Below are 23,889 nucleotides of genomic sequence, written 5' to 3' on the forward strand. Positions count from 1 at the left end.
TTCTCTGACCGCTTGGGGTTGCCTTACCCTTGTCTGTCTACAGTAGATCTTACAATACAAATGATTTAATTTTTCCACTGGAAAAAGAGGACATGGGGCTGAACTGTCTTCTATCATCCACTGAAAGGAAATGAGAAAACCTGCAGTACACAGAGCTGCTTTACGTGATTATAGCAACTTGAATTCTGAAAGGAAGGAGGCTCAGAAGAGATTTCTTTCCCCTCCCAGCCAGAGCTTTTGTGAAACATTGTCCTAAACAAATAAAAGAATTTTGCTCAAATGATCTACCTTGCTGTTTTCCTTTCCTTTGAAGAATCCCATGTTACAATAGGCAACCCATCAGGAATAATTAGATTATATGGCAGCATCCATGGAAACAATAAAGCTTTTGAAAAGAACTCCTACAGAAGATCTTAGAAATCACATCTATTATGGATATCTTTTACTATTTCAAAGACGGTGCAGCTCCAAATGATGGGAACTAACAGTGGGGCAAATTCTGATTGCTCTACGCTTTGTCCCTTGTCAATAATTATTACTGTATGAAACAGTCAGCTCGTCATTGTACCAAGGAAATCAATTGGGTTGCAGGCAGAAAATTAACCACATTTTATTTTAAGCTTCAGCAATGAGTAATGCAAACTAAGTATATTTTATATAGCATATTTAGTAAACTTACACTTTCATATTCGCTTTAAATAGGTACATGCACAGTATACAAAACCAAGAAAGAACAGATAAGCTTGTTTGAATCGGATCTTCATCAGACCCAACGACATCTGAATGTTTAGTCTTGAGCTCATCTGTAAAAGGAAGATGAAGACCAGACCCTATCCGGCTCTATTGTGCTCATTTTTATGCCCCAATTTAACTCCAGTGTTTCAATGTTTCCAAATGTGGCACTCTCTCTCAGGCCATTTACCAAAGATCGGGGAAATTTTTTTTTTTAAATTGGGTCAATAAAGTAGGAAACTGTGGGGAAATGCCCCTGTTCAGCTATTTTTTGCTAAGTGTTTATAATGCATTAGAAAAAGTGAGAAGTCTGCCTTTGTCAGTGAAACCAGCCAACTACACATGACCTGTTAAGTACCTTGTACAGAGTTGCCATAGATCTCACTGCTCTTGCAGTGTTGGGGGGAGAAGGTAGAGATTTTCATATTAACTGCTTTTTAAAATGTGAATTAAGTCCTTCTGGAAAGTGTCAGTTTGACAGCACTGGAAATCGAGGGTGGGATTTTCAAAAAGCACCCAAGTGATTTAGGAAGACTAGACCTTTCAAAGTCGGGGAAACTAGTGCTTGGTCACTTGGGTGATTTTGAAAATCCCATCTCGAAATCTTCTGTTTCTCCACTGGACAGATACAGTGTTGGCAATGCAAGTTTCCTTAAAATGGCCCGGCAAATTTGTCTTAAAACAAGTTAGTGAGTCGACTCTCTAGTGCTGGGACTACTGTCTCAACTGCCATGATCATTAAATATCTTATTTCTATAGAGAGACTGCCAACAGGGGTGCCAGTTAGTGCTAATAAGGATGGTGCTTTTTGTGATCTAGATACTTCTCCACTAGGAACCAAGCTAAAACAAGCTGTTCATTTCACACAAGTCATAGAACAGCCATAAAACGGCAATATCTTGGTCACTATCCATCCTGGACTGAATCTGAACTGGAAGCCAAGCACTCAGATACCCCACTATTGGACAAGGGATAAGAACCTGAACAGAATGAGATCTAGAGATGAAAAACTTCATACCCATACCAAATTCCTGAGCCAGCTAGTTTCTGCAAGGATGAGTATCTGTGGAAAAAGCATATTTTCTCTTTCTACCTTTTGTTTCTTTGCCCAATTTATTGTGCCAGTTGCAAGGAAGAGATAATTTTCTATTTATATTGGAGTCCTGCATTTTTCTTTTATAGTAATCTTGCATAGTGACATAGTACATTATCTTACTCATGTCTTTCTTTTTCTGGAGTCCCACTGAAGTGTCATAGACCAGATAATACTATAAGCAGTATATTTTTCTAACAGTGGTTCAATTTTTTTTAAAATCAGGAGTGAGATGGAGTTCCCCTCTGCATACCCTGTGGATATTTGGCCTGAGCCCTTCCCCCCCAGATCATAAAAATCAGCATTGGCACCAGCAGTGGAGATTATGAGTCGCATCAGCATGAGTGACTCTTAGGGCACAGTTCAATTTCCCATAAATTCAGGACTTCATTCACTGAAGTGCTGAGCATCCACAGATCTCTTTGGCTTCAACTGGAGTTTTCGGTGCTCAGTAGCTCTGGAAAATAAAATCCTCAGCCACTATCCATTCTCGTGGTAGTGATCTCCTTCTGTCAGAATGCTGCATAAAGTGTGTATAAAGACTTGAGCTATTCTCCAGGATATGGCCCCAAAAGAGGGAATGTTCTGATTCCATTAAAACAAAACAAACAAACAAACAAACAAACAAACAAACAAAAACCCACTATATTCAAACCTCTCTGGCCATGCAAATAAAGGTGTATGGAAACCACACATTCTTAAAATAAATAAACCACAATAAAATTATTAAAAACTAGATCAGATTAAATGCAGTTGTCTCCACCATTGCCTAGGCACGGTCTTAAATTAAAAAAAAAACAAAAAAACACCCTGATGTTTGTTGTATTACTAACTGTTTCCACTAAGGTGTGCTAGATCTCCAAATATCATCACCCACACCCTACTCTTCCATTACTAAATGTACTGTTTGTTATAACCTCAACAATGTCCACCATTGTGTCTCAGACTGCTAACCCTTTCATGCAACCATTTTATACACAGCATGTTTTCATGCAAGAACAACAACATATTGTAGAGGAAATCTGCTAAAACAAAACGATGATTTCTCTATTTTAAACTGGACGGGGTGATTAGTTCCTGTCTGAATCTACTTTCCTTTGTGAAGGGCTGACACGGATATTAACTTGGATTTCACAGAAATGATTGTGTATGTTATTCTGGGAGAATTTGGAACGCCTTAACAGTGTGAGAGAGGGGTTTTTCATGCTGTTTTGACATTTGTCTGCTTCCAGGATCCATTGTGTGACGTTGTGCCATCACTATTGCTGCCACCACAAATGCAAGCACCTTTTGCTTTTACATCAGGATGATTCCTCCATTATTCAGAGATCTGTAAGCCAAAAGGTTGCCCAGGCACACCTACTGATATCTGAAAAACAGAGAACACAGTGGGGCATTTGAAAATAAGCTGTCTACTCAGGTCTAAAGGTTTAACAAAGAGAGGTCTGGGAATGGGTGAGGTTGAGAAGATTTAGCTTCCCCCTGTCCCCCTTGCAAATCCTGAAAACATATTACCTTTGATTTTAAGAAGAGTTCATTCTGTTTGAAGGGAATAATGACAATAATTTCCAGCCAACAGGTAATCTCTTTAAATTGATATGAGGTGAGAACACACACTCTGTCATCATAAAGCTTGTGGTCCTCTAGTGTTAACATAGGGAGTTTACCTCAGTGCCTAACCTCGATTTTCAACCAGATGCAGTGTTGCGAAAAAGATTAGTGTGCCTGTAAAAAACAGAATTTTCATATCTAATAAGAGAATAAAAGGTTTTTAAGCAACACGGTTGGAAGCTACAACGGGTGTATTTAATAGTATAAATATCAACAGCCTTTTCTTTTTTGGAATTGTCTCCCATACCATTGAGAGACAGAATATATGCATTTCCCTGAAACTCAGGGAAACAAGGTACAAAAGGACCATGGGCCATATCCTTGCCATCATTTAAGATGCTCTGTGCCATTCTGGCAGCACAGAGTAAATTTAAAAGGCTGGTTTAATTGTCCAGAAGAATTCCTGAGAAGTGCAGGGATGGCATTGCTGGCTCTGTGCTACTGCCTCCATGTCCCATATCTCAGGGTAAGAGGTGTGCTTATGGGGGGGAAAGGGGTATGGTCAGAGTATCCTTTTCTTCAGAAATTCATCAGCTTTGTGGAACTGCCTGTTGTGGGCTGCTGCATCCCCAAGTCTGCTCTAAGGTGCTCCTCAGGATCAGGTGAGGCCTGGTGGCTCAAAGACAAGGAAGCCACAAACAAAACAGCTTGGGTGGGGAGAACTAACAGGCACCTTTGTGCCCCCTTCCCCTCCTGAGCTGAGCTGGATGCCAACCAGCCACTGCTTAGGATGTGGACCTACGGGCACAAATAACCACCATTTGGTCATCCATCTAGGGCCTCCACCTGGAGACAGGGGATTTGCAAACCTAGTGTTTAGCTGCCCCCAAGCTCTCCAAGTACCTTGGGGCTGGAACACTAAGAGCATGTGTCAAGGGAGTGGGCTGGGGAACATGTGGTCAAACACCTGGCTGTTCCAGGTGATCCACAACTGGTAGTGTCAGAGGCATGATGGGAGTCACTGATTAAGATACTGAAGTAAAAGCCCCTCACTGGCTGTTTTACAATCTGTACCCTTAAAACAGACAGCACACCAAGAAATGACTCCCAGAAATGGATCTGAGAGACGGCCAGTCAGACAAAGTCAGAGCTTTAACATTATGATATGCGCTCTTATAACCATGAGGTTTTGAAAATCAGCTGGATGGCCAGACAGAAGTCTGATCACACAGACACCATAAACAGCCAAACATTTGACCTGGTTTTCAGGCATGCTTGGATGGCCTAGCACTACTTTAAAAATTCCTCTCTTTCTCAGAGCTGTCAGCACTGCCCATGAAAAAACATGTCTGGCCATGCAGAACTGGCCCTTTATAAATTCACCTGCATCCACGTGGAAACCATTAAAAGTGTAAAAAAAAAATATTACAATTTTAAAGAGGTTTGAGCTTTTAAAATTTTGTTTCTTTATTTTGCGAGAGGAACGCTGAAAAACCTTTTAAAAATGTTTGAAGGTGCTTGGAGCCAAGGCTCTGGCTCAGCCCTATTATAGCGACAGCAGGAAACCACAAAGTTTAGGTTTGGATCTCAGGTTTCCCAAAGGTCTAGAGTGTGCAGATTGAGGATTTTGGTTTGGATCAATGCATGATCAGAATGTCAATGTTTGACTTCGGCTTTTTTTTTTTTAAATTGTCTTTTTGTAAGTGACTGGCAACATACAATAATAATAATACAATTGCCATACACTGGGTTAATTTAACTGTATCTGTACCACTGACAGACTATTAAAATACCTTCCATTTAATTGTTATTTATAGGCTGACAAAAGTGTGCTCTTCTACATAATTTAGACCACATGTACAGTACACAGTGGAACAAAAACAATAAATCTGCCTTTTTTCCCCAAGGTATAGTAGACAAAAGGTTAATCCCCGTGAACAGTCAATCCCCTTCCTTCCCTTGCACTCCACTCATCCATTCCCTCAGTGTTGCTCAAAACAAACATCCAGAAAAGAGAAGGGCTTCTGGTTTTGTCAGGTCATCTGGGAAAGTTGATTCTAGAGCAAAGAATACCCTCCAAGAGCATGCCCATCATGTTTACATCTGGAAATTGTAAGCTCAAACACCCCAAAAGACCTTCAACTGCCATGGCAGATCACAAGGAGAGATGAAATCTCTTTTGATTGCCACAGGCCAAGCTAATACAAGGCTTTATAGACCAAAGACAACTGCTTCAATTGCACTTAGAAGCACACAAGAAGCCAATGAAGCTCATGTAGAACTGGTGCAATATATTCCCATTAGCTAACACCACTCTACAAACAGTGATCCAGATGTCTAGCGGTCTTCAAATGTGACTTCAAGTAGAATATGCTGCAGTAGTAAAATGTAAACATGACAAATTGGATGACTGTAGTGAGGGAAAGGCCAGAAAGAACAGGTCACAAATGCCTAGTGAGATGGTGGTAGAAAAAGTGCACTTAGCTTCCAATGGCAACTAGGGTTCCAGGAGCAATCTAGGATCCTAGAGTATCCTCAGATTTCTAACGACTTGGGCAAAGGTTAGCCAAAACACTCACTACTGAGGACAAGGATCTTTAATTGAATCTTGGGAATGAGGACAATCAGGCAAGGGGAGAGGCTGGATCACACCTATGAGGCTATACCCAACAGTGAAATTTACAGCAACCCCCAGGCTGTTCTAAGCTGTGTCCATGGCTGGGGCCAAGACAGAATCAGGGATCAGAAGCCAGCTCCTTGACAGCCATTCTGTCTGCTGAGCCCAGCAAAAGTTGGATGCAGCACAGAATCTGGGCCGGTAATATGCAATACATATATTGCATGATAGAGCAACCCTCTCTTTGCTAATTGTATATGTTTTTCTTAATACTTTAGAGCTGGAATTTAAAAACAAACAAACCACAATTCAATTAATTTTGAGGTTAAACGAATGCCAACACGTTTTTGTTTTCTAAAACTACTGCTCCCATTCTTCTTTTCTTTCAGTAATAAAAAAGCCAAAATGCATCAATGCTACAACAAAGGAAGAATAAGGGTGAAATTCACCCCAATTCAGAGGGCCAGCCCATATTCCTGCTTTCTTGGTACTGGTGCATTTTTGTCCTGATATAACTGGGCAACATAATTGTAATTACTAATATGGCAAATTTTGCCTTTTTCCCCCCTGTTCTCAGTTAATTACACAGAGCCTGATTTTCACAAGCTTACTCATTATTCATATTTGTTCAGTGAACACCTTATGAAAACATATTTCAGTTATTGACAAATTATATACTTTGACTAGGTTTTGCACGCCTCAAGATTTATTAGTATTTGTACTGTGGTAGCATCAGCATCTAGGAGCCACTGTTGTAGACCAGGGCCCATTTGTGCTAGGTGCCATACAAACACAGAACAGATGGCTAATGTGTGGCAACTGGTGTCCATCCCAATAGGATGACAAATTTCTATAAACAGGAGAAAAATCAAGTAAATTTCAAGATGGCTACACAAATACTTCTGGTCCAGATACATTTGAATGAGCATTTGTGAGGCTATTGTTTTCCATGACCAAATATAATAATTGTGAATTTTACATAAAAGGAATAAAAAGGATCATGAATTTAAAAATTAATTCAAGGGTTTTATTTTAAGAAATGGGGGGTTTGGGGTTTGTTTTTTTTTTTGGTACCTCATTCCCCCTGCTTTATTGATATCTATAGACATTACTCTGCTTAGCTGGGAGAGACTCAGGGCTGGTGTATTTCCAGTAGTTTCAGTGGAGTTGCATCAGGCAAGAAAGTGGCCCATTGACTTTACATTTTGAAAACAAACCTGTGTAATTGCAACACACCTCACATAATGTCTCTGCCATAATTCAAAGGCATTCTTCCAATAGCTCCCCCTTTTATGCACTTGTTCCTTCCCTCACTCTTTATGACCACAATGCTCCCTGAACATTATTGCATCTGCATTTTATTATGATTACTGCTTATGATTTGGGAAATCCTATATCTCACCCTGGCATGCTGTGTTTTAATATTCTATGCTCTATTCTGCCGGTACTTTCTTTAATAAATAAGTACATATTTTGAAATATTCAGAATGCTTAGGGAATAAATTAAAAAACTGGCATCCAGAAAGCCTACCAAGCAGCCTAACTATGCTAGGCCCACAGGAAAAATCAAAGCTGCCAGTCCTATTGTCTGAGGAGTCAGACTATAGCCTGCTGGTGTCAACTGTCTGCTGGCCAATCATTATCATCATTAGTTAGATCACAGGAGTGCCCATGGTGTGGTCTCCAAACACAGATAAGGCACTTTCCCTGCCCCAGAAAGCATACTAAATACGTCTTTAAATGTACATGACAGCATTGAGCCACAGTGATTTCCACCTAGAAAGAAAAGGAGAGCAAATGTGGAGAAAATAGTACTTGCCACAACTCCTCTTTCATTTTATTTTTTTCTCCCAGCAGGCCCTTTAATACCAAATCCTCAGGGTGTTCACCAATTCTGCCCCCATCTTTAGACTCCTTTGCCCAAAAACCTGTACTGAAGCAATCCACATGTGGTTGAGGATGACTGAATGGGATTCCCTCCTTTAATTGGCCCGTGGGTTCAACTGCTTAGTGACATATAGGTAAAAATCACACTCCTTTCTTCTAGTGTTGCCTACCAAAGAACTTCAAAATCCTCCCAGTCTAGGGAGAGAGAAGTCTGATCTGGAAGCTAGACCCAGATTTCTTGAATGGCGCCAAAAGAAGCTGCAATATTAACAGATTACTGGACAAACCATTGATTTAATTACTTGTTTTTCCCTCCAGCTCTTTTAAACAATCACAACATACCACATTTGAAGTACCTGTATATCCCAAAGGCCTGATGAGAGGATTATAAGAAAAAGGAAAATGAATAATAAAAACATGCAAGCAGAATGCGGAAGGACTTGGATGACTGCCCTATAATTAAAACTGATATCACTGGATGCCAATGTAATAATTCATCTCAGCTGATAGACCGGCTAACTACAAATATATTGTGAATACAAGAGAGAAGTCTGGGCCCTGTAAGATGGATGTTTTTTCTGCATGCCAGTTGCAACTAAAAGGGCTATTTTTTCCTTTCATTAATCCAGAATAAATAATGGTTATAATATTACATATCTGCTTGCCTTATCTCTGACAGTTTCCTCATACTGAAACAAGAGATTGCTGCAGTATGCAGCAAAGCTTCTCAGTATGTCGTGCATGTGAGAGAGAAAGAGAAAGGGTCATTCATGCTACAAAATATCTGGCAACATTTCAAAGTTGGCTTCCCTTCTAATCAGTCTTGAACATGACTACACTGTGTTCCTCTAATTTAAAGTAAGGTTATGGTGGTGTAATTATTCCTTTTTATTTGAACAATTTACCATCCTCAGTTATTCATTGACAGAGATTAATATTAGCATGATGTTCTTAGATGAAATATATATAAAAAAATCCAGTTTTCATCTTGGAAGTCCCCAGTAGGCATGTTCCTAACCTGAGCAACCTGTTATGCTATGTAACCCATGTGGCATACATAATACATATAGCAATGTATTTCCCTCGACCAACTTAATTGCTGACAGACTTGAAATGACAGATAAGGTAGGATTAAATATAATAGTCTCGTACATTCTTTAAAATTCTATTTGCATTTGACACTCATTTCCCCACTGGCAAATCTTCTCTTCCTCATCTATGTCCTTTCTTTTAGTATATCCTTGGTGCTCTTAAACCTTTAAACTTGCTCTATGCAGATGTCATTCCTTGCATCTATATTTAATTCACTATGAAATGAGGACTGGAACTTTTGGGTTTCTTCAAGGTTTATGCCCTCAAGACTTGCTATCAGATCTGAAAATATGTAAGGACCATATGAAAATTGTCATATGTGGAGTTGAGCTATCCACGGTTTTCAGTTTTGTGAACTGCACGGCAGATCCTGTGAGAGATTTGATCCTGTGTGTGTGGCTACCACAGAAGAACGTCTTACTGTACTCACTGCACAAAGGCAAGATTGGCATACAATAGATTTTTGGAGAGGGCAATGGGGACGGGGGCGAGTACCGTGTGTGAATTCATGCAGAAAAATCCAAAGGAGGCTTTTGTGATATACTCCTTTGTGTCCATGCAAAGACTTGCACACTCAATTAAAATCTGGCACTGATATGCAGCAAGCAATATTCAGAGAACACAAGCAGCTGCCATTTTGCCACTTTCTTTTGGAATACTGACAAAACGGTGGGACAGAAAACAACTGATAGACACTCCATTAACTTCGGGTCCTTCTTTTCCCCTTAAAACTTTTCAATTGGTTTCCAAGCTTGGAATATATATTTATTTTATATATAGTTCTTAGCCTATAGAAGCAATCGACTCAATAATTATTGCAGTCTTTTACAGAAACTTCATAAAAATAGTAGGTTCTTTCCCCTACTCTCTCATATCTGTCTGAGAGCAGTCAGAAATCCAACGGCTACGACATTCTATGACAACTGAAATAACACATAAAATGAATTTAATTGGCAATACAAGAACAAGAATGGATGTCCTCTCCTTTTTCTATTTTTTTTTCTGCCTTTTAGAGGTAGAAAACACTTTCCCCCTTTTTGTCAACTCGCCCCTTAATGAGAGAAGGATGGATATTTCATTATTGGCAGAGTTAATATATTTGACGGACCACAAAAAAATAAGTGTCTTTAATACGGAGACTGTCCAATCTGCACTTTTACCATGTAAATCTTAATAAGTTACCAATAGATTCCCCTCCCCCCCGTGATTGCGGCATATTATAAATGCTCTGATTAATCAAAACCTGACTTTCTTAAATGTGATTATGTAGCTCTTTATAACTGGATAATTTTCTGCTGCCACAGTAATTACAGAGTATACCTTCCACATGAAAAAAGGCTATATTCCTGCAATTGTATTTTCACATAGTCTGCTTATCTCAGTGGAAAGATACAGATTTCCGATTATGTAAGTAAAGAGAAATAGACTATGTATTTAGGGTGAAAGGGTACAGTAGTTCTCACGCCCTTTGCTTTCTCAATTCACAACTGTTTTTTGTTATATGGATCAGAATTACCACCTTAAACCCTTCATGACCACCATCATATAGTGTGCTGGGGCTCTGATCATGAAAACAAACAAATATTAAAGGTAAACTAGCCAAATTCTGCACAATAACTCCATTGACTTCAATGGCATTAGTTTGGATTTTAAACAATGTAACTGAGAGCCAAATCCCTATCCCACTGAAGTACTGTAAATGGCAAAAGTATTGGGACCAAGATTTAATCTGAGGTCAGAGCTTGACCCAGTATTTGGTGATGAGAGTTATTCACATGCTTGCAGAATGTCAGCAGTGATGCATAAGCCTAGGGCTGCTCTCCACACATTTGTAGATTTCATTGTGATGTAGTACACAGAGCACTGTAGTGGGACTCAGAAGACTGGTGTTCTATTCCCAGCTCTTCACTGGCCTGCTGAATGATTCTGGACAAGTCACTTCCCTTCTTTGTGCCTCAGTTTCCTTATCTGTAAAATGGGGATAGTCATGCTGATCTCCCCTTTGTAAAGCACTTTGAGACCTACAAATGAGCTGTGCTATGTAAGAACTAAGTATTATTACCATGTTATCCAGAAGCACAGTAACGGATGCTTGTTGAACAGGTAATGTTTCTATAAAATGCATTCCTCCACCCACTAAAATGCCTAAGTATGGGATGTATGTCATACCTCCAAAGGATGACATAAGTGCTTCTTCCTTGGATGAAGCCAAGAATACTTTCCACAGACCAAACCAAAATAGAAAGGAATGTTCTGATGCCCTTGAAAATGAAGGCCTAACACAGCAATAAACTGTTAAAGAAAACACTTCAAACACACAAGAATACTGGGTCGACAGTCATTTGATCTGAGAAGAAAAGCATTAGGTTTTCTTTGGCCCAAATCAAAATATGTTTCACAAAATACCTGTTAAACGAACAGATATCTTTAAGAACAACAAGTAAAAGGAGACGAAGGACAGTCTTGTGGTCAAGACACTGTAAGGGGAATTAGGAACTTCGTATATGACCTTAGACAACTCACTTAATTTCTCCGTGCCTCAGTTTTCCCATCTGTAAAGAGAAAATAACTTGTAAGTGACCTTACACATAGGGAACTGTCGAATGTAGTAGATGTCAACAATTTCAAGGCATTCACATATCTTAATTAAAATTGGAGAGAATCGAAAGCTACAAAAGTTGAACATTAGAATGTATCTTGTGCTCAGTCTAAGCTTTTGCTACTAAACCAATCATGGCTCCATGAACAGGGAATGATAACTGGATGGAAATTGTGGAAGAGTTGAACTCACAACCTGAAGTCTTTTGGTGCAGTCAATTTGGAATTTGGTAACACGACTGCAATTCCCTGTCTAACTTTTCTGGGACACAACATGAGATGATACATTGACTTAACCCTGAAACAGTGACACAATAATGATATTGAACAGTCAGAGTCATATTTTGTTAAACATCAGTTTATATCAACTTATTATTGAGAGTGACAGAGCGAGAGATATTCAGAAGTAGAAATTTAATACTTTATGGCAGTGTAAGTAGGAAGTCTGTAAGGGACATTAAACTGCAGTGATGTCATTCATTATCATGGTATTCAACTGAGAAATGGCAAGTGGCCAACGAAGTACTTTGATGATGTTTATGTGTGTTGCGGTTTGACCATCCATCTCTACCAATGTATATAGTTTTTATTGCATGTGGTGGGAAAGAAAGCTGTTTGCCAGATTTGCAGTTCTGAGCACTGTAAACTCATTTGAATGTCATCTTGGACAAGAAGACAGCTGTAACTCAGATTTTAGAATGCCTCAGAAATGCAGTGTTCACCTGTACCTGTTGAAGCCATGGAAAAATAGGGCGGTGACACTCTCCTTGAGGAATCCGGAACCATAAGCCACTGTGTTAACCCTCTGCCTCAGCAAGAACGAGCTTTGTTGGACACCACACTGTGTGTCAGCTCCCTGCCACACCAGTCTGTCCACTTCACCAGCAAACTCCTGGAGACTCTACCAGTCTTTACCTTGCCTTGCAGGTTACAGTCAGTGAACCCCAGTTTCCAAATTTCCCAGAGACGTCTCTTTGTAGGATCCAGTCTCTCTTGCCATTATACTCACAGAAATTATGTTTGCTGGCTCCAAAGAGACAGTGTACACACCAGTCAGTTGGTTTAACCACAGTCTCACTCTTAATTAAATATAACTCACTGCTTTGTATGAAAATATTCTTTCATTGTTCTCTGCCTGCAACCAAGTAGGTAAATCCATATTCTTTTGTCTATGGCAGGTTTGATTTATGCCCTGCCTCCAAAACACATTTTAAGAACATATTTCCAGCACACACACAAGTCTTTATATACAATCCATCCATACTTGACACAATGATATTCCTGACCAGCATTTCCATACCAGTTTACAGATAACTTAAAAGATACCTTTTGGACACATATTATGACAGCAGTGTGTAGGAGATAGTGAGTGTGTAGGGCCTTATATGAGTTACAGTATAGTGCGTCTTTTGCCAGAGGGTATTGAGGGATTCTTAGGATCACAAGGGCCTTCCTAATTATTTTCATAATCAGTGCAAAGGTATTGGAGACCAATGTACACAGTTTGTAATTTACTGTTCTGGCGTGCACATGTTCTGTCTGAAATAAACGCAATTCACTCACAACAGGTTCTGCTTTCATTAGAGAAATGTAGATGTTTGACTTGTTCACTTGTATGAGGAGGCTAAGGGAGCTAAAGAGGCTTAGAAACTGCAACACTGTATTTCAATTTCAAGGAAGGCTGCAAAACAGTTTGTAATTATATTGAATCAGTGCCTAATGAGTTGGGAAGCTAATTTATCTTCCAGTGCAAAATCCTGATTTTGATATGTTTGACTACAAAATTGCAAGAGTGGGACATGAGAAAAAATAAATTTCTTTGTCTGACTTACCTACATGCAGGAAACAGCAAAATATTTTGCCTGGTTAGTTGGTGCAACAAGTGATCAGAAACACTACTGTATTTTTCAGATTACATTGGTGTATTTTCTGAAACAAAAATGTTCTAGATAGACAGACCAAAAGACCTATATATAGTTGAAAAATATTTTAAGAAGTAATCATCTGGATTTTTTTGACAATTACTTTGACATACATTTCATGCAGTGTGTGTTCCGTCAGATTACGCACACACACTATACATATTGTGGGAAATTGCCGGCACTACTATGACGGGTCTCACGCTTTCTCTTCTTGGGTGGGGGTTCAGGGCACCGTTTCTTGCCCCTGAACTGGGGTATTAACTGCCCCACTAGTGTCCTAGAGGAGGGGAGTGGAGAGGGAGGGACCCGGGCCCGCCCTCTACTCCCGGTCCCAGCCCAGGGGCCCTAGGGATAGCGGTAAACCGCTTGAACTAGCAGTTCTTTCCCCTGGACTACTTCCCTCTCCTGCCCTTCAGCTTGTGGGGTTTCCTGTCCTCCCTCTGCACAAACCAGGTGTCCCTTTACCTAGGGTCTTGGTCTTCTTAGCCCACCACAGCACTTCTCCAAACTCTCCTCTGCTTCCCTCCAACGCCAATCCACTTTGCTTCAACTCCTCCAAACTGCTCTCTGCTCCAATGCCAATCCACTCTGCTTCAACTCCTCCTCTTGTCTGATTGAAGCAGGGAGTTTTTATCATGTGACTGGCTTCAGGTGCTTTAATTAATTTATAGCAAATTTTCTTCCCTCCACAGGGAATAAGTTTCCCTTCTAACACTCTCCTGCTGCCCTCTGGCCATGCTATATCACAATATATATACACACACACACACACATATTCCTTTTGGACTCACTTATTGTGTGTGTGTGTGTGTGTGTGTGTGTGTGTGTGTGTGTGTGTGTAAGGGTAGTTGTAGTAAATATGCAGTAAAAATGATATGTCCAGTTCATGCATGGAGACTTGCACAAAGTTTGCAGAAGCTGTGAAAAATTTGTTTTCTGCAATTCTCATGGAATTGATCTAGTTTCCACAATGTGTCAACAGACACTTATTTGTATTAAATCAATTCTATAAGGAGAAATGGTAATGGAAAGAGTAAAAACAGTATTGTGTTCAGCTCACAGAGGCCACTTGCTGGCCATGCCCTACATTATAAGGTTAAAAAAAAAAAAAAAGACTTAGTAGTTAATCCTGCATCAAAATTTGGGAATATCTAAAAAATATGACAATGGATATTTCAGTTCTGTACGGATAAGATCTGAAGTAAGGAGTTCTGTAATAAAGAGAATTTGAAATACCATATTGAATACATATTCTACATAGTTTGCCCAATTCTGCATGTAAATATCAATGGGAATGAAGGTGAGAATTATCTGTGTGTGCTCTAGTGCCAACTCCAAACGCTCAAAAATCATGTCAGGCCCCCCTTCCCCAATAATGAAATTGGCCCCTCAAATCATGACATTAAAAAAAACCACCCTCTCTTTTCTGGTTGCTTTTCTAATTTGAATGCTCCCCCCTTTCAAGGTGTGTGAGACAATTACAGTGTTACCAACTTTCACAAAGTTAGAATGAGGAGGATGATTTTGGCCCTTGCTACAGGAGGGAGTCTCCCTTCTCCCTCTTCCAAAAATATCATGTGAAGGTTGTAGATTTTTGCATCATCACAAGACTGCCTGCAGCAGGGACCAAAGTCCTGGTAAATTTGCAAAAGTTGACAACATTGCATTAAGGAAATATTATTGGTTGTAATTCTGGAAATGCTGCCAATGAAACTGAAAGAATGACCCCTTTTCTAATAAGGCAATATCAATAAAATCTCAGAGTGGAGAGAAAAAGAAGGATAGTCTTATGGTTAAGGTTTAGGAAGGACTCAGGAGAACTAGATTAAGTTCAATTCCTATCTCTGCTAAAGACTTCCTATGTGATCGTGGTCAAGTAACAATCTCTCTGTGCCTCAATTCCTCATCTGTAAAATGGGATAAAATACATCCTTTGTCTATCTTGTCTGTTTAGATTCTAAGCTCCTTGAGGTAGCGACTGTATCATACTAAATGTATGTTCAGCACACAGCACAATGGGGCCTCAATCTATTTAGGGACTCTAGGCACTAGTGCAATACAAATGGTAAGAAATCTTTTTTTGTAAGCTCTGTATTTCATTGCACACCTGAAGGCCTATCCTCATCTCTTTTCAGGTTTCCATGCACAGTTCGGACCATTCCCTTTAAAGGCACAGACGTCATACCCGAGCTCTAGCCAACAGCACAGGAGAGGTGATTGTCTATTTAGTTCCTTGGCAAAGATGGGAATTTCTGCAGGCAGTTTATGGCTTTAAGAGGCCATTAAGAGAGCCACGGATTGCTGGGCTGCATGGATAGCCTGACCATGCCCAGTCACACACTCTGTGTCAGCTGCAGAGAGGTGGAGTGGTGTAGGAACTGTTTCAGAAGCTCTAAGACACCCAAGAATCCCCTCCACAAGGGTTGCCTAAGGCTATGTCTGCACTGGCAATTGAACGACAAAACTTTTGTCTTTCAGAGATGTTAACAATGCAAATGCCACTCACTGGGGGTAGAAGTTTTGTGTCGGCAGGAGAGCCAACAAACAGCAGCTTCGCTGTGGGACTTCTAGCTGCACGGCTGTGGCGACACAGCCATGTCGCTAAAAGCTGCGTAGTGTAGACATAGCCTGAGTCTGGTGTGCGTTAACTCCAAACTCCCACCCCTTGCCTTGGGGTGGAGAACGCTTCGCCTTTGGGGAGGCAGGAATTCACCTTTATCAGCAAACAAACAGCCCCAAGTGCCCCTCCACCATCATTCAGGGGCCTGTTTCCCTTTGGGGTTCCACTGATTCTCATGTGCAGTGGAGGTGCATAGCGCTCACACAGACCGGCTTTCCTCTACAAAATTCAGAATTTCAACCTGTTGTGTCCCACTCTCAGCAGCAGCATGTGGGCCACTCCAGCGGCCTGCACAGTCTCTCCTCCAATGGCAATCCCATCCTTCCATCATAGAGCTGGCGGCTGGAAGTAAGGCTGGGATTTCCTGCCAGCTCTCTAGCCAATCAGGGCTCTGAAGCGGTGTAGAGGCATCTTATCCTCTCTGTCCACCCCTCAGCTGATTCTGGGTACAGGGTCATTTTTTGTAGCCCTGTTACTAATCTGTGGCATGGGAATTCCACACAGGCTTAAGGCGGGTTTGGCTGGCAGAGCACTGCTAAATGGCCTCAGACTGAGGGAAGATCTGGCCTTCAGTCATCTACATTTATATAACTGTATTTTATACGGATTGGGACCTACCCTGCTCCCATTAAAGGCAAAAAGAATTTAGCCATTGATGTCAGTGGAGACAGGACTCAGAGACTATTTTAATGCAGTTGCTTTTTGGGGACAAAGTACTCTTTGTCCAATACTGCCGCCGTGCAATGGTTAATACAGATGTAAAAGGCTGTTCTTCACTGACAGGGAATTACAATGCTTCCCACCTTTAAAAATACCAGGCAAGATATAATAAAACCACAACTCATTTTGAGCCATTGTGAAGCCAAGAAATATCTTCTGATGCCTCTTTCTTTGTTTACAGATAGCCACACAATCATCTTCATGGAAATGTCCACAGTAAATTGGGCCCATTCATTTGGACTGGAAACCAAATACTGAAGAACAATACCACAGTGTTAAGCTTACAGACTAGAAGGGAAAAAATATTATATTCCAGTATAATAGTTCCTAAATGTATCTGTGCACATATTATTAAAGGGTTATTTCTTAGGCTTCTGAAAACATTTGTTATTGTTTCTCTTGCATTAGATTTGACACAAAACTTTCAGTAATCAAAGGTAATTTTATGAACACAAAGGGAAGACAAGACAGGAGGGAAATGCTGCTATCATTTCAGTGCACTTAGGGACGGATCCTGAGCTGTGTTTTGCACCTGCAGTTCCCAGGGAAGCCAATTAGAGTTGTGGGAGCTCAGAGACTCTGGATCAAGACCTTAATGACACACATGGAATAAACAGATGTTCTGACCACCAATAGGTGTTTTATACCCCTGTGTGTGATTTACTCCTTCCAGTTTCTCACTTGGGGGTACACTGGGCCTGATCCTTTGCTGCTGTAAACTGATGCAGCCCATTAAATCAGTGGAGCTACGCCGATTTATACCTGCTGACGACCTGGCTTGTGTATCTGTGACACAAACATAAATACCCAATTAAAAACCATCACCAGAGTCTCTTTGATGACAAACTAAACAGTGCCAGAAATGATCACTATGGAAAAAAAATATATTTCAGCTGGCACGGCGGGAGGAAATCACAAAGTGCTCTTGATAGTTTCCATTAGCCTACTGCAACAAATTTGCTCTCATCAGAAGATTTGATGGACTCAGCCAAGTTATTGATGCAGATCAAAAAACTACCAGGTAGTTGGGCACCAAGGACAATTTCTTCTTTTGGGGTGTGTGGAAAGGAGAGCAGGAGGGGGTAAGAGCAGGAAGCTGTATATCCCAGCAGTATACCTGCTGTCAGCTACATTTCATTCTCACTGCTGCATTTGGCCTGTTTATTATTATTATTATTAATTGGTTTGTTTATTTGCATGGTTCTAGTGCTTAGATGTCTGAATCAGAGACCAGGGCCCCACTGTGCTAAGCACGATATATACACAACCAAAAGATGATCCCTGCCCCAGAGACCATGCAATTTAAGTATAGGATGAGATCAGGCAGAATCCTCTTTCTCCCTTCCTTCACTCTCTCTGTCAGGCAGTCAGCAGGATCTGAGGAGCCACCACCTCTCTGGTAGCAGTAGTGCCTAACAGTAAGAGTCCAACACACCCCTCTCTCTCTTGCTGGCGGCGGTAGTGCCTAGTAATAAGAGTGCAATGCAGGGCCGCTTCCTTCAGCGGCTGCAGTTCCTAGTGGCACGAGTTCAAGGAGCTGTTAGTTCTCCGGTGGCAGCAGTGCCTAGGGACACAAGTTCAAAGGAGCTGACCTTTCTACAGCAGCAGTGTTGCCCAATGGCAAGAGTCTATGGGACTGTCCTCCCTAGTGGCAGTAGTGCCTAAGGGCACATACAGGGAAGCTAGGGGAACCCAGGCCCACCAGGTTCTGACCCAGGGCCCTCTGAAACCAATTATCCAGTTGCAGTGTTCAGGTCTATGTGTCCCCGAAACCATTCCCGGGGTGGCTTCCTACCCTTAGTCCCGCTTGGCTGTCTCCCCCACCGATAGCAGCTCAAGGTCCTTGGGTATCTCCCCCACCGATAGCGGCTCAAGGTCCCATTCGGTCCAGCAGCTGATTGGGATCCCACGGCACAGCGTGTTCAGCCTTGGTGGTCTGGAGTCCCATCGACTTCTCACCAGGAGCCTGTAGCATACATCCACTCTCCTCCTCAGCCAGCCCAGACTGAGCTGAGCTGCTTCCTTTTATATGCTCCCTCCCTGGGAGCATGCCCAGCAAGGGTGAGGTGCCATGGCGTCCTGGACCCAAAAGTAGTTGATTAACCCCTGCATTGCCAGTACAGGGTTGATACACCCTGTCACACTCCCCCTCACATTTCTGTGTAAAGAATGACATCCAATTTCTTTGTCTCACTGTTCTACTCCATCATTATATCTCCTCTGTGTATAACAGACCATGGTTTGTTATACATTGTGGTTGATAAGCATATAACACAATGCACTATTATGATGTCTCATTTGATAGGATCACTTCTCCTCCTCTTAATAAATCATAATAGTAATGGGCCAATTCCTAACATCCTTAGTCAGGCAAAACTTCTATTAAAATTAATGGGAATAAGGACATCGCAATAGTGCTAACTACTCTTTGACTACAATATAGCACTTTTCAGCTTTCCAATACATTATAAACAATGAATAAATGCAATTAACAACAACAGCTAGAAGCTTGGTTAAAAATATTAATCATAAATAAAAGTAAAATTTAACATATTTCAGGGCTCATCATAGCCAGAGTGTGGCTTCCTAACGCATGCTAAAGGAAAACTTAATATAGTTAGATAGGAACGTAAGCTTCTTTATGCAAGTCCATCACTACATTTCATTCTCACAATAATCCTTCAGTCTTCTCCAGCAGCATGTGTCCCTCCCCTCACAGATACAAGAAGCAGCTGTGGTCATTTGAGAACAAGGGGTTTCTCTTGAAATTAATAGTAAACACTTTAGAACAAAACAAAGAAAATAAAAACTATCCGCACTCTAGCTCAGCTCTGCCACAACAGTCCCACATGCATGCACGTTGTGTCAAGAGCAGCAGTACTGCTGCTATCATATCCACCCTGGAACGCCCCCAGCTTCAAGGGCTCAGTGACTCTCTCTTGCCAAGTGGAAGTGTCATCCCACATCTTATATCCACATCATCCCACTGTCTCACTAACTCTCTTACCCAGCATGAGAACACATTCCAAATCTATTTGGCCTAGGTAGGGTGGGCAACCCCCTCTCCTAATTCTGTGCAGTATGTAAGGGGAGGTGACATTACTCTCTTTCCTTCCCCCACACCAGAAAACTAAATTATAAAAATGATATTACCAACAGAACTAAAAATTCCTGTGTCTCCCCAATGGGATTCTAGCCAGCATCCAACATACCTGATTGAGCAGCTGGCAGTGTAGTCTTGAGTACTGACTACAAATACTGCCCCTACCCTGTAGCTTACATGGAGGGCCTGGAGCAATTGGAAATAGAGGGACAATAAGACCAATCATACTGTGGTAGCAGAAGGTGTGTTTTCCAGTATAGTACTCTCTCTTACCCACTGTGCAACATCCTGCTTTCATAGAAGTCAATTGGGAGTTTTGACAGAGATTTCAACAAGAGCAGAATTGCTCTTCTTCTGTGCCCGTCCCCTAGTCTCACACTCTTCTCTTGGAAGAATGAAAGACAAGTCAAATATCACATACTCCATAGTTTCATCCAACATCCTAGCCTTGAGTGTCAAGATCACATAATAGATCACATTGGGAAACAGCAGAGGGACAAAGAGAGGAACTGGCTTCTTTTGTTACCTCTGTCAGTCCAACATGGTGTATTTAACAGAATTTCTGTTCCTTTCTTAATTCTTGCCGAGGGTCCAACATGCACTCTGACCTTCCTCAGTGAGAAAAGGATTTACGTGAATGGTTTTGGATATTCTTTCCCAGGTAGCTGCCATTGCTACTCCCCAACAACGATGATATGCCTTAGGGTCATAGCCAAGACACAACTTGTACACGTCAATGCCAGATCAGCCCTCACCTCCTACTTTTGAGTGAAGATGGGCATGCTGTCAGTACTGGGTCCTGAAGTGGCTGCTGCTGATGTATTTGCTGCCATTTAGGCCTCATGTTGCTGCTGCTTCTGCACGAGTTGCTGGATCAATATGACCTGCCATTGCTTATGTTGCTCCTGAGCAACAGCTTGCTGTTGTGTCATCAGGTGCAGAACCTCCTCCATAGTCCCTCTTTACAAGGAGAGAATTCTAGATCTCAAGTCTACCACCGCATATCACAGGATGACTTTTCTAGGCCCACATGCTGGCTTCCCAGATTCTTCTCTGAGGAAAAAAACTTGGTCCTGAACTAAAGCATTTCCTTTATCAGGTAACTTATGTTCCACAGCATACAAACAGAGAAGTTAGATAAAAACATAAAATATTCCTGATGGAAGGTTTCAACATAACATTACTTTATTTCATAAAATCCACAACTCTAACACACAAGAACCAAAACCAGAGAGAGACAAAGTAGGTTGTTGCTCCATAAAGCAGAGAGGTTCAACTCAACCCACCTGACTCTAGGCTGGCTCTTCACAAACTAACTGCTGAAGACCCAGATTCATGCTCATCTACAGAGCCTTTTTGCCTGAAAGCAGGACCAGGAAACCCATTATACTTGAAGTGATAGCTTGTGATTTTAACATATTTTCAATCCACCACAGTGACAAATAAAGAACCAACCTTTACACTTAAGCTTCTGATGCATAGATTCCTTATCATTTGATCAGGGTCACCTTGTCCTCACTCTGTCTTCCAGTTTCCACTTCCTGCCTGATGTAGAAAATAGACTGGTTGTCTGGTGACCATGAGCTTCAGCTACCTTTACTTCCCAGACTGTTATTCTTTCCATACCTGGTCCCTGAATCCTGCCAATGAGCTTAGAAGAGGAAAAGGTTTTCGAATTAAAGTCTCTCTCAGATGGCCCCAGCCCCAGTTTCCAGAGTGCTCTCACGACCCAGACAGGCAAATCCCAACACAGGCCCACAGCTTTGCATCAGATTGTGGTGTTCACTGCTACAGAAAGTCAGAGACTTACAATACTGTACCTGGCATTTTAAAAATGGTTTGACAATTCTAAGTCCAGTTATACACGCTAAGATCATATTTCATATGCTTCAAGGAATAACGGATGCGAACAAATCCCCCACCAGGTACACAACTGGCAATGTGCACTAACTGAGGTGTTGGGATTGGTCATTCTCCTGCACAGGATGCCAGATTTAAGGGAGTGGTGATCTGATCAGTTATGGTAAATCCTATGCCTTATGACATGCTTGGTTTACTGTATAGAATAGATGAAGCACAACAGATCATCCTATATTAAACAATATGCATTGTAATGTGTTGTTACGACTATATTGAGGCTGGGCCTTGTTCCATTGTTAATTTGCCTGATTCAATTGTGTTAAATGTATTTAAAGTGGCCATCAAGAAAGGATGGTATTTCCAAAGGAATATGGACAAAGCTGCACCCCCCTAGGCCAGGGATCATTTTGTTCTCTTGAGATCACTGCAGCACAGTCCTGTAAAGCCACAAGCTCTCCTGTGTCCCCTTTCATTTCCAACCCAACCCTTGTACTTGAGAGGCTGGGAGTAGGTGGTGCTGAGCCAGATAGCATTGTGTCCCTTGTTCTTCCAGAGTGGAGCAGAAAATTGTCCCCTTTTATCCACCAATGGGGGAGGGGAATGTTTGTTTGGGTTGAAAGGAATGATGCCCAAATTTCTTCAAAGGGAGGGAAGACCTGGTGTGTGCCCCTCCTATATCTGCAGGAAATGGTGCTCTGCCTCCCATTAGCTGATAAAGAGAGGGATAGAGGAGTGCCCATTTTAAATTAAAAACCTGCCTGGGCTATTGGGAGTGATATTGTCTTTATGGCTGCCCTGCCCTCCCATGCTATATAGTTGAAGTATATTGAGCTGCACTTCCAGGATACTGTGGGTCTGACCAATCACCTACTTTGGGATCAGGATGGAATTTTTCATAATTGCATCAAATTGGCAGATGTCTGGGGTGGGTTTTCACTTTCCTTCCAGAATTGTGGAGGAACAATCAGGTTAAAGAACTAAGTAGGATTAGGAAATCATATCGGAATGTTTAGTTTGTTGTAACTTGCATCCAGGCCTAAATAAAGCGAAAAGGCTAAAAGGGCCAGCTCCCAGAGGTAAATGAGACTCTGGATTTTGCTTGTGGACTTTCTGTCTGTAAGAGACAGGGGAGATTCAGACAGTCTGAAGTCTTTGCAGACAGAGGTACACTTGATAACTTCTACACTCCTTATGGGGATGCGTGGGGGGATGGCAAGAGGATTCAGAAGTGAGTTGAGTCCTAGGGGTTAGGGTTAAGAGGATCTTCTCTTTTTGGTTTTATGATAAGAGCCCTCTAACCCTGCACTGGACTCAATTAAATGCCTGATGTGTGAGGGGTTGGGAAGATAACAATGGGGAAGAGAACTAAGTTAATAAAGTGGCATCCTGCGGCCTAAAACCATATTTGTGTCTGTCTTTTATTCTTGCATGTCCTGATCAAACTAAGCATCAGCCACAACTTGGCCCATTACTATCAATATTTTAATTGGAAATTGGTCAATTTTCAGGCCTCCTATCATCCAATGTAATGGTTACAACGAACATTTAAAAACATATATACATACATGGAGAGAGAGAGAGAGAGAGAGAGAGAGATTAAATTTAGCAAATTGCACTTGCCCAAACAGAATTTGAATTCTATCACTTTAAATCAAAATAAAAAGTTGTTATATTTCTTTTTGAACTGCATATTGATTCTGCTTCCAGAAAATCCAGCAACCGCGCCGACAGAAGCAGAACCTGATCTGACCGCCTAAGTCATTTTGCCAGGAATAGAGCCCTAAATTATAAAATAAACAACTTTGTAGATTATTATAATTTTTGATTCAAGTAAATTGCTACTTCTTCTGGGAATAGGAAAATTTCTCTTGCCTGATTTTCATTGCATTTAACAGTCTTTGTACGTGCACTGAAATGAGAAAAGATCCTTGTATATTTCTGTACCAAAGGTCAGTTTTTAAATCACTATATCTAATTTGCATTTAAATCTTAATCAGAACTTCACTATCTATAGCATTTCATGCCATAAACTGTAATCTGGCTTCCACACAGGCAACTGTTCACAGCCTTTGTTGTTGTTCTATTTTATTCTAA

At 41.2% G+C, this 23,889-nt stretch overlaps 1 long non-coding RNA gene across 1 annotated transcript in view; it reads left to right on the top strand.

Moving 5' to 3' along the window:
- The window catches only part of LOC141998546 (uncharacterized), a 93,973-nt gene extending 78,294 nt beyond the window's left edge, over window positions 1-15,679 (top strand). The window contains exon 3 of the long non-coding RNA XR_012641846.1: window positions 15,628-15,679. This is a non-coding gene — a long non-coding RNA (uncharacterized LOC141998546). The remainder of the gene's footprint in view (window positions 1-15,627) is intronic.
- Window positions 15,680-23,889: the final 8,210 nt, after the last annotated feature.

This window comes from Natator depressus, chromosome 1 (assembly GCF_965152275.1).
Source record: "Natator depressus isolate rNatDep1 chromosome 1, rNatDep2.hap1, whole genome shotgun sequence".
Taxonomy (NCBI): Eukaryota; Metazoa; Chordata; order Testudines; family Cheloniidae; genus Natator; species Natator depressus.